Genomic DNA, 12386 nt, shown 5'->3' on the forward strand with positions numbered 1-12386 from the left:
GCAGCAAAAGAAGAGCCTTCTTTGTCTCTGCCTTCCTGCACGGTCACCCCAGGGGCCCCCTGGCTCTCCCAGGTGCTTCTCTCTGCAGCTCTGCTACATCTTTTAGGGCAAGCGTCATCATTGCTTGCCATGATGGTACCAGAAGAGCCTTTAGTTTACTCCAGGAGCCTAGAGATTCATTTCTTCCTGAGGCTTGTCAACCACACTGGTGAAAAAAATCAATAGCTTCTTATATTTTCTATGTGACATTCCCATAGGCTGGTTTATGTGACCTGGAGGGTGGGGGGCCTGAAAGTCAGTGCCATGGACATCATCACAGGGGAATGTTTGCTGTCATATAGATAGAATAACTCCTTGACGGAAAAAGATCGTCTCCTCTTCATCATTCATTTAACTCGGGGACTGTGATCCTAAAGTATGTCATGTCCACATTGGGCACTGGGGCTGTAAAGATGAATAAAATAGCGTCTCTGTCCTGGAGGATTGCAATTAGTTTTATCTTTATAAGCAAGCTCTTTTCCAGAAGCAGTCATTTATTATATCTGGGTCTCCCAAGCCTACTAAATGCTGCAGGGAAATGCGCTTATTCATCACGATAGGAGGGAGCTCAGGCGTCACTTTTATCAGAAGTAGGTTTGGCAGCATATGTGCAAAATAGCCAACCCATGATGGTGAGCCAGACACGAGGGGCTTGCCCCTCCCTCCCTTCCTCTGCCTCCCTCCCTCCCACCTTCCCTCCCTTCCTTCCTCCTTCCCTCCCTCCTTTCCTTTCTCTCTGAGCAAGAAGTCTGGCTGTTGGAATTAGGGTTGGGGTGATAGTTCATGGTGCTCCCAGGCCACCCGTGCTGACTACCTTTCCATCCTTACTTAGCGTTTGGCTCGGTGCCCTGTGGCCCCAGGATGGCCCTTCCACCTCCAGATCATGTCTGCTTTCTAAGGCAAGCAGAGGGGAGCGTAAGGAGAAGGAGGGCTGTGCCCACCAAAGCTGTTCTCCTCTGAAGTACTTTCCTGAAACCTCTTCTCATAGCCCCGATTTTATCCCTTTGGCCAGAACTATATCAAATGGCTTATGGAATGGGAGAAAAAAAAAAAGCCAGAAATCAACTTTTTAAGCCGGGAATGTGGCTGCTTCAAACACAAATGGGATTCTGTTAACCAACAAGAGGAGCCTGAACATTGGGTCTCAAAGGCACTCAAGGTCCCTCTACAGTAGATTCTACCCCAAGAGTCGCTTTTTACTGATTCCTGGGGCCCATGCCAAGCACGCATCTGTTCTCAGTCCTTTCAGCCTCCCTTATTTGTCTCTACTTTTAAGTTGGAAACTAGATCAGATTTCTCAATACAGCATCACCAATTTCATTTGTGGAGTCACTGAATATTTGAAGGTGTCCTCTTTCAGTCCTGTGAGCTACAGATGATGAAACGGAGGTCCAGAGATACTGACTTGCCCGACACCACACAGCTAGGAAGGAGTATTTCCAAGATTAGAACACATGGACAGAATGCCAGGTATATCCTTTCAAAGGGTTATGTTCTCAGATTTCAAGATGGCAAGAATCTCAAACCATCAAGACCAGCTGGCATGTTTTCTAACTAGTTCCTTTTGCTGCTGGATTCTACGTTTAAGCCCATGGCACTGACCTTGATGTTTGGAACTCCATGTTCAGTTCTTCCTATTTTTTTCCATTCCTAGAGCCTCTAAGGGTCATTAGGTGTTTAGGAGGTTTGAATATGTTCATTGAAAGAACATACGGAACTTAGTTTCCAAATCTGCGTGGCTGATATTGCCACACACCCCGTGTCTTCCACTGGAAACCCAAGAGTCATTTGCAAGACTCTCTCTCACATCCTCTCCAACTGGCACCCAGGGAGCATCACTAAATCCAAAAGATGCTATATAATATCTGAAAGATCTATAAAAACAGGGAACATACCCAAATTGTTATTGAACTCCTCAGATTAAAAGTTAGACCCATTAGGCTTTAATTTAGAGATATTTTGCCTGTAAAGGCATCTAGCAGTTGAAGGAAACACACAGAGCATGTTATTTGAAAATGTAGCAAATCTATTGTTTAGACATAATTTTTTTTCTCCGTTTCCAGACTTTTTAGACACCCTAGATTGATCTCTTCGATTCAGCTCCTGCTTTCCCAGCCCCATTGCTCCTACCTTTGTTTAAGACCTTCTCTTTTCTCCCTGGGTCTCTGCCTCTCCCCTTGTTGTGTCACATCCAATCTGTACTGTGCACAACTGAGTACTTTAAACATAATATGCAGACCACACCCCTGCCACCGAAGTGACCATTCTGAAGTGTGACCATGTATCTTTCTTGTTTAAGACACTTCTACGGTTTTCCCTCTGCCCATGATAGTGCTTCACTTATGAATGGTTGATAAACCTTGCTTCTGCCTGCAGCCCCATCCAGATCTCCAGTCATCCCTGTGGACCTTGAAACCCCAGCAGCACCAATCAGTTTCTGATCCCTTGCATGCTCCTGCTTTTTCTCCTCTCACTACCTTTGCACATGCCCTCTTCGTTAGTCTGGTGTATTCGTTTACCCTTTACGTTCCAGCTCAGACACTGCCTCCTCCAGGAAGCCTTCCTTGACCTCACCTTACACAGATGAATCACTTTTTCTCTGGAACTCTTACATATGCTGTTGTTATTTAGTTGCCCTTATCACAATGTTCCCTCCTTTATTTGACTATGGATCTTCCCTTTTTTTTTTTTTTTTTTTTTTTGGTAAAGAAATGATTAAAACAAAAGGACTTTGAATTGTGTTTAAAATTCAGAAAAACTGCCCTAATCACTTTTATTAAGTAGACTCTGCTGTATCAACAAGGGAAATGATGACAATTTTCATATTGACCACCAGGAGTTACAATGAGCATTTTGTAGCTCTGAGAACAATAGCTCTTAAGAAAAGGAGCCAGGAAACTCCATGATGCTTCTCAACTATAACAATTTGTGAACCCTCATTAATTGTCTACCAATGCTTCACAAGTTTTAAAAGTAGCTGAATATAAGGGGTATTAGTGTATGCTTCAAATTAGGGAGAAACCCTCAATTTTCAGAACACAAGAAGATAACTATTTTTTTCCTTTTCCTTTCTTTCGTTCGTTCGTTCATTCTTTCTTTTTTTCTCTTTAGGTGTCAGAAGAGAGCAGAAAGAACAGTCTGTAGCAAAATGCAAACTGACTTTGGGCTTTTCTTCTCAGCCTAAAAAATCCAGGTAGCAAGAATATGGGGGGTATGGAAAGAATCTACGAAAAACGGATTCACATGTTAAAAGAGAAACTCATATTTCTATTCTCATAATATTTTTTTCCCATAAGAGGGGCTTTTGAATTTTGTTTTCGCAATAGATTGTTGGATATTTGGGAAAGCAACTGTGGTTTATATCCTCAATGCCTACTGCAGAAACACAGTCTGTGCTCAGTAAGTGCCGATTGTAATTAAATAACATTATCTAGCTGGTGATTGGTTTTGATGGGAAAAGATCTAAAATCTAAAGGAAGTGGTAGACATGGCAAGAAAAAAACCCCAAAAACACTGGCTGTGCAAAATCACAGGCCACAGGGGATGATCTAGTTCTGTGTTTGTGGGTAGACAGGACCCGTGCACAGCCCTGGGGAATTTGTCTTACCTGTGCATACATGGAACACGGTGCACGGGGGCCGTACGCACTTCCCAGGTCTTGTGCCTAGCAGTTCTGGGCTCCACAACTCAAGTTCTGTTTTTCCAGCACTTTCCCCACCCCCTTTCTTTTGTTGCCTTTGCCAGTGACATGGAACTTTATTCCTGCATTTTATTTTCAACTTTCCTTTTCAAACAACCTCAGGAAGGAAGTCCAGGTGTAAAAGAAGTGGGGGTGGGGGGAGGCTCAGTGCTGTTTGGGCCCACGGGGAGCGGGGATCCGACTCCCATTCTTTCTGGCCCTGATTCATAATTTTTTTTATTTTGTTCTTGGAGCCCTCTTCTTTATAGATCCATTCAGCAATTTTTTTTTTTTAATTTATACAAATTCAATGTGTGTGTGGGTTTTGGGTGGGCTGTGGAAATTGATTTACGAGTCAACCACTTTTCTCTTTTCTTGCCATCTCCGCTTGAGTGGTTTGTCGGCCCTGGGCCTTTCTTTCACTGGAGGAGAATAAGGTTGTCTATGGAAGAGGTCAGCATTTCAAATTGGTGGAGTTCAACTGCACAAATGACATAGAACTGACAAGAAAAGACAGGGGGTTTGGAGGTCACAGACTGCATAGGTCTCGCTTAGGGTTTTTGCTTTGTGATGAACCCTGGCACCAAAATGAATTAAATAACAGGCTTAAGGACTATTGAGGGAAGACTGAATGCAAATCAAAGATAAGTAGAAGTTTTCTTTCCTAAAAGGGGAGTGATTTTTTTCCTTGCCTCTCCCCCTTCCATATCTACACCGCCAAGAGCTGCATGTTAAACATGATTTCGCTGGCATTATGCTGGACGCTTTCACTCCACTGCCGCGGCGATGGCCTATCTTGGCCTATGATTAATGACCTGCTAGGCAATTTGGAAGCCATAATAACTCCGCAGTCCACACACAAACTATATAGTCGCATTCCTTTTGCGGATTTGCCAAGCTGTTACCAAGGGGCCCACACTGGAGCCGGATTGCTTGAGAGATAGCGAAGCATTTCTGCAAATGCCATTTGTGCCTTATCTTGCTGGAAAGTGCGATGAGCGGCGGGCTCATTTACAACATCCAAAGAGCAGATCTCAGGGCTTCTTTATTTCAGCCCAGATTAGGGAAAACAAAAAACAAACAAAAATCACAAAAGAAAGGAGAGGAGAGGAGAGGAGAGGAGAGGAGAGGAGAGGAGAGGAGAGAGAGAGAAAAGAAAGAAAGAAAGAAAGAAAGAAAGAAAGAAAGAAAGAAAGAAAGAAAGAGGAAGGAAGGAAGGAAGGAAGGAAGGAAGGAAGGAAGGAAGGAAGGGAGAAAAGCCTGGTAAAAACCAATCTGTCTATACGGTCTCTAGGTTCTGAGTGATTACATAGACAGCATACAGTGGTGTTCCAAATTTTGAATCACATTCATCAAGGCCTAATGCCAATGATGCCCTCTCAAAGCAAAGAGATTTTTGCAAATGCTGGCAGAAACAAAGCCTTCTCTTCATGGTTCACAGTTTGGAACTTGTTCGCATGCACACGTCCTTTTATTTATTTAAAAATTTTTTAGTGTTTATTTATTTATTTTGAGAGAGAGAGAGAGAGAGAGAGAGATCCGGGAAGGGGCAGAGAGAGAGGGAGAGAGAATTCCAAGCAGTCTCCTTGCTGTCAGTGCAGAGCCCGATGTGGGGCTCAAACTCACAGTGAGTTGTTACCCGAGCTGAAACCAAGAGTCTGATACTTAACCGGCAGAGCCACCCAGGTGCACCTGCATGCACACTTATAAACAGAAAATCTGCTTACTGGATTGAGGGAGGATTGGGCTGGGCATCATGGGACTGGGGTCCAGTCCCAGTTCGGCCACTGCCTTGCTCTGTGGCCCTGGATGCATTTTCTTCCCTTCTCTGGGCAGCGGTTTTATTATCAGTTCAATGAGAAGGTTGGGTTGAGCAAACGATCTCACAGGCCTTTGCTGGCTCTGAGTTTTGTTCAGTTAGCAAATATTTACTGAGTGCCCACCATGTACACAGCACTCTTCCAGACTCTTGAGATATGTAGGGAAGAAAGCAGACAAAGATCCCTGTGCCCCAGCAGCTTATATCCTAGAGGGATGAGCCAATCATAAACAATAAAAGCAATTAATGGGTAAAGTGTACATTTTATAAGGTAATAAGGAAAGAGGAGGGCAGAATAAGGGGCACAGGAACCCCATGGGGTGGGGTTGGAGGCAGACTGAAGTATGAAATATGGTGGTCAGAGTAAGTCTCAGTGAGAAAGTGGGATTTGGTGGCGACCTTTAGGAAATGAGAGAGTCAGCGACGCATTTATACAAAGGCAAAGCATTCTAGCAGAGAGAACATCCTACAGTGAAGTCCTTCACAGTCTAAGAATCTATTGAGGCCGTCATTTTCCTTAAGATCAACTGTCCTTCAGTCACTTAGCTAGCTGGTGGCAGCTTTATCACAGATTCGTGGTTTTCAAGTTTGGCTACATGTCAAAAGTCCCCTGGGAACTACAAAAGTACAGAGGCCTCGTCCCCCTGGCCAGAGATTCTGATTTAATTGGTCTGGGGTGCAGCCTAGGCATGGAGAGATTACAAACCTCCACAGGTGTTTCTTATGTGCGTTCAAGGTCAAGAACTGCTGACCTACAGCAAGCAGGTCAGCCCCAACATAACCCTCCCAGGGGCTGTTTGTCACTGAGGAAAGCCATCTTACAATTTACAATATCGAAGCAACTAGCTGTCACTTGGTTCAAAGGCAATATCTCATTAAGAGCTCTCTGTGCACAGGCTATATGCACAGCAGTGGCCATGCAAAGGAGAGCAAGGTCTGTGCCGTTGGGGAGACAAGACACATGATAACCATTCTTCAGACACTGAGCTCGGCACAGAATAGTAAAGCCTGTTGTGGGATGCTGTCAGTGTATCTATCACAAACATAACTCATTCAAATTACGACTTCATGATATTTGCCACAGATGTGTAAAATGGACTCATGCCTTTTGTTTAAATTCTTACTTTACTCTAGCCCTAATCAATAATATCTGTGAAATTGGTATACATGAATCACCTGATTCAAGAAATGGCTGCACAGAGTTTCAAAGTATGCATCTACATTCTAAAGACATCCGTCGTCTGTCAATGTTGCCTGACTGTCCATGAAAATACTTTGCATACCTCTTTGTCATACATCAACGAGTCTGTCTCTAGGATAGCTACTGAAAAGTGAAATTACTGGGTTACAGGGCATCAGCATTTTAATTTTAATATATACTGCCAAATTAGCCTCCTCAATAACCTAACCAACTTATACCAGACTATAGGATCATGTACCATTTCTTGGTTGTGTCTTTCAGAGTACTACTGTTTGTAGGTGCTGTATTCATTGAAATCTTCTCACCCACGATGGAAGGGATATATTTGCCTAGATCTATCCACACTCTCATTTCCAACACAGGAGAAGTCCGTTAGAGGTGGTTGGAAACTGTGGAATTACCTGACCCAGGCAGGGGTGGTACTTCTTACTTGAGCACTGTGCTTTGACCAACTGAGCTAAGCAGAGGTCCAGCGTTTCAGAGTAAGGGGTTGAAAATGACAGAAACTGTAAAACCTCTAGCCCATCCATGTTGCATCACTTAGGGTGGAGAACCGGGATCCAAAATAATAGTGGCTAAACTAAGTTTGGAAAATGAGTTCTCACACATAACTATCAATATGTAATAAGTCCAGGGATGGCTCTGAAGATCCATCGTGGTAGGAACGCAGAGCCTTTTATCTTACTTCACTTGTCTTAAGGTGTTGTCTTGTTCCATCTTGTCCAAGATGGCCCATGGCCACATCCGCCTTCCAGCCAAGGACAGGAGGAGCATGCACCCTGAAGTCACATTTGCTGCTCATGCACAAAATTTAGTCACGTGGCCACATCTATCTGCAAAGGTGTCTGGGAAATGTTGAGCTGTTTTGTTTTTTAATATAGTCAAGCATTCAGCTACAAAAACCCACCACAATGGTTCCATTACTATGAAAGAGAAAGCGAGATCAGATGTTGACAGACAATGGCTTGCTGTACATGTCAAAAGGGCCGTTGCACAGGATTTTCACAACCATGGAACAATCGCAGTTCACATCTCTACAGCCACTTATGTTTTAAGAAGTGTTCTCATATATGTTGTCTCATTTTGCTGTCATGTAAGCTGGTGAATTGGAAAAGCGGGCTCAAGAATCTGACAAAATGGATGGTTTGGAAAATTACATTACGAGTAAGCATTGTCACCTGCTGTACTTAATTTAAAAGCCTCATTGGGTCATTAATGAAATACACTCTTATTATCCCAAACGGTTGATTCTGCAGAGAATGGGTTTCCTGAGAGAAGTGAAGATCTTTTCTTTTCTTTTTTTTTCAGATGCAAAAATGAAAGCTTATTGGAATAACGAGGTAAAGAGGAAAGGTGGAGGATGCAGGGAGGCAGCACTGGGAGCTCAGCAGCCAGACAGGACCACAGGGATAAGCAGCATTTTGATGTTTATTTATTTTTGAGAGAAAGAGAGACAGAGCGTGAGCGGGGGAGGGGCAGAGAAAGAGGGAGACACAGAATCGGAAGCAGGCTTTGGGCACCGAGCTGTCAGCACAGAGCCCGATGCCGGGCTCGAACCCACGGACCATGAGATCGTGACCTGAGCCCAAGTCGGACGCTCAACCGACTAAGCCACCCAGGCGCCCCTCATTTTGAAGGAACACAATTATCTGAGATGATCACTAACATGATGATGAGCTGGCACAGGATTTACTTTGAAAGTGGAGTCATCAGTGGAGCTCATGGACTGGCTGAGTGGCGTTAGGGTGAGGGAACAGAATAAAAGAGCCCCCGAAAATCCTGTTGCTTTATGCTTTATGCTTTCATCCATTCTGTACTGTTCATTGTCTCCTTTCTATCTCAGTCCCACCCATCCTTCGAGCCTCCCTACAGAGGTCATCCCTTGTTGGAAACCTCCAACCTCCAGCTGGAATGACTCTCTCCCTCCCTCTCTACCCTTCCTTCAACACCTCCCACACTTGGATACTTTATTGAAGAAACTTGTAGAATAGTAGTGCTTCCGGCGTCAGGAACCATATTACAGTGCTTGCATCTTGCTTAACGCTCACTCTGGCTGAACTGAAATCATTCAATATTGCATTTTGTTGATGCCTCATAAAAGCAAAACATAGTATGAACTGGTGGAAAGTACTCTAGACTGGTTGTAGCAGCCTGGGGTCAAATTCTAGCCCTGCTTCTAGTGAGCTCAGAAATCTTGGGCAAGTTATTTCAGCTTTTTTTTTTTTTTTTACATGAATAAACTTGTCTGTTTAGCGAGTTAAGACACAAGGGCTCTTGTATGTCGGAGTTGATGGTTAGTGGTTATTTTTCATGTGTTACCAGAATGTTTAGAAGTTCTAACTGAGTAATTATATCAAAAGTCTGAGTGCAACCGCCAGAAGTTAAAGATTCTTGGAAAGCTACAATAATGAAAACAGTATGGTAATAATCCACAAGTTAACAAATGAATCAGTGGAATGGAATACAGCATCTTGAAACAATATTTCAAAAAAGAAAGTAGTATGAGATAGTGGAACACTATAAATCAGTTGGGAATGGATGCTTTATTCAACATATGATGGTAAAATTGGCTGAGGAGAAAACAGTAAGTGACCTTCTGACCTTACTTACTCTATAACGCAATAAAATCTGGCTTGGGCGAGGGACTGGAGGGAATATAAAAAAAATAGAGCCATGAATAATTAAAAGACAAAGTACATCCTCATTTAATTGATTTGTGGAATGTGAAGACATTTTTCAGCACAAAGACAAAAAGAAAACACATGAGACAAAAAAAATAAATTAGACTGTAAGGACAATTTAAAATTCAGTATATTAAGTTGTCATCATCACATTAAAAAGTGAAAGACAATCTGGAAAAAGCATTTGCAACGCATATTATAAATATTTGGTACTTTCAATAAGAAAAGAGCTTTTTAAATTTAAATTCTAGCTAGTTAACATACAGTGCAATATTGGTTTCAGGAACGGAATTCAGTGATTCATCACTTACTTACAACACCCAGTGCTCATCACAATCAGTGCCCTCCTTAGTACCCCTCACCCACCTAACCCATTTCCACCCGCCTTCCTCTGTCAACCCTCAGTTTGTTCTCTATACTTAAGAGTCTCTTGCGGGTTTTTTTCCTTCTCTCTTCTTTCTTTCCCCCTTCCCATATGTTCATCTGTTTCGTTTCTTAAATTCCACATATGAGTGGAATCATATGGTATGGTCTTAACTCTGATTGACTTATTTCACTTAGTAAGTGAAACATGTCCATCCTACATGGGCCGTCTAGGTCCGTCCACGTCATTGCAAATGGCAAGATTTCATTCTTTTGGATGACTGAGCAATATTCCACTGCAAGTATATACACCATCTCTTCTTTATCTGTTCATCAGTCGATGGACATTTGGGCTCTCTCCACAGTTTGGCTATTGTTGATAATGTTGCTATAAACATTGGGGTGCGTGTACCCCTTCAAGTCTGTATTTTTGTATCCTTTGGGTAAATACCTAATAGTGCAATTGCTGGATCGTAGGGTAGTTCTATTTTCAGTCTCTTGAGGGACCGCCATACTGTTTTCCAGAGTGGCTGCACCAGTTTGCAATCCCATCAGCAGGGCAAGAGGGTTCCCCTTTCTTTGTATCGTCACCAACACCTGCTGTTTCTTGTGTTGTTAATTTTAGCCACTCTGACAGGTGTGAGGTGGTTTCTCACAGTGGTTTTGATTTGTATTCCCCTGATGATGAGTGATGTTGAGCATCTTTTCATGTGTCTGTTAGCCATCTGGATGTCTTCTTTGGGAAAATGTCTATTTATGTCTTCTGTCCAAGGAAAAGAGTTTTTATAAACCAATAGACTACCAAAAATTTACAACAGAAAATAGATAAAGGACACATTCAACCCACTGAGCCACCCAGGCACCCCTAAAATATAAAGTTTAAAAAATTGGTAAGACTCAATTCAGACCATGGGAATGAATATTTCACAACAGCAAGTGGGAATCCAAGTTGATGTAGCCCTTTGGAAAGTAATTTTACAACACACATTCAAGAATTTTGACAATTGGGGTGCCTCAGTTGGTCGAGATGACTCTTGATATCAGCTCAGATCATGATCTCATGGTTTGTGAGATGGAGCCCCGATTGGGCTCTGAGCTGACAGTTCAGAGCCTGCTTGGGGTTCTCTCCCTCTCTCTGTTCCTCCCCTGCTCACACATGTGCATTCTCTCTCTCTCTTTCTCAAAATAAATGTAAATATTTAAAAAAAGTATTTTGACAATCTCATACCCTGTAAAACAGAAATACCATTCATTGGGATTAACATCCAAGAAAACAATCAGAAAGAAACAATCAGAAATATAGCCAAAGATTTATCTATAAAGACCATAATTGAAGGACTGTTTGTCATAGCAAAAACCTGGAAATAAGCTCAGTGACCAACAACAGAGGAATCGTAACATAAATGATGGTGGAGCCATAACGAGAACTATTAGGGTCTCCATCAAAAAGTGTTTGTTTTGGACGCCTGGGTGGCTGGGTCGGTTAAGCGTTGGACTTTGGCTCAGGTCATGATCTCACAGTTCATGGGTTTGAGCCCCACGTCGGGCTCTGTGCTGACAGCTCAGAGCCTGGAGCCTGCTTCGGGCTCTGTGTCTCCTTTCTCTGACTCTGCCCTACTCCCGCTCTGTCTCTCTCTGTCTCTCAAAAATAAGTAAATGTTAAAAAAAGTGTTTGTTTGAAGTCTATTTATTAACATGGAGATGATCACAATAAAATGTGAAGTGAAACGTGAAAAGAGGGATCCAGAAACTGCCTATTCAGTACGTCCCCCACCCAACTGTATAAATATGGTATATACAACCACCCAGAGAGAGTAGAAAAGAAAAGAAACGGCATGCTAACATTCCTGGGTAGCAGGATTTCAAATGGTTTTAATTATCTTTTTAAACATTTCCTGTGTGAGAGTGCATTTTATTTATATAAACAGGAAAATGCAAATGGTATGAAATCTAGCAACAGGTAGACAAACAAGCAACCTCCCTTTCCCTCCTTCCCTACTCCCCAGTATGCATCATAAATGATTTAGGGAATAAGTACTTTTTCAGAGTCTGGGGTTTTTTTTTGACTCACAAAGCCCAGAATAAAGCTGGGTTTGATTCACAGATTCATTCATAGGAAGTTAATGATGGGATATAAAAATGCCATTTATTGAGCACCCTTCATGTGCCAGGCAGGAGGTTGGGCACTTGGTAAACAGTATTTCACTTTGGCTGCTGAACCCCCACTGCAGTCCTATCCAGGGGCCCCCTCTGCTAGGTCCTCTCTGGTGGCACCTGGGGCTGCCACACAGAGAAGGGAAGAAAAAGACAAATCCCTGTGTTCTCAGCCAGAATTCAGAATACCAAAAACCATTGGCAATGGTGGGGGGTGGGGCGGTGGAGTTAGCTTCTCACATGTGACTCTTTTTATCATTCTTATCATTCATCTTACGGAGGTCTAGAAATCTAAGCCTTGTTTGTTTAAGATGACTGAGCGTGTGGTGTTTGCAAGGCATTGCGCTGAATGTTTTACACTCATTAACGCATTCAATCTTTCGATATCCTATGAGGCTACTATGGTTCTCCCCATTTTATTAATGGGAGCCTGAGACTTAGATGTATTAA

The sequence above is a fragment of the Panthera leo genome, chromosome B4 (genome assembly GCF_018350215.1).
Source record: "Panthera leo isolate Ple1 chromosome B4, P.leo_Ple1_pat1.1, whole genome shotgun sequence".
Taxonomy (NCBI): domain Eukaryota; kingdom Metazoa; phylum Chordata; class Mammalia; order Carnivora; family Felidae; genus Panthera; species Panthera leo.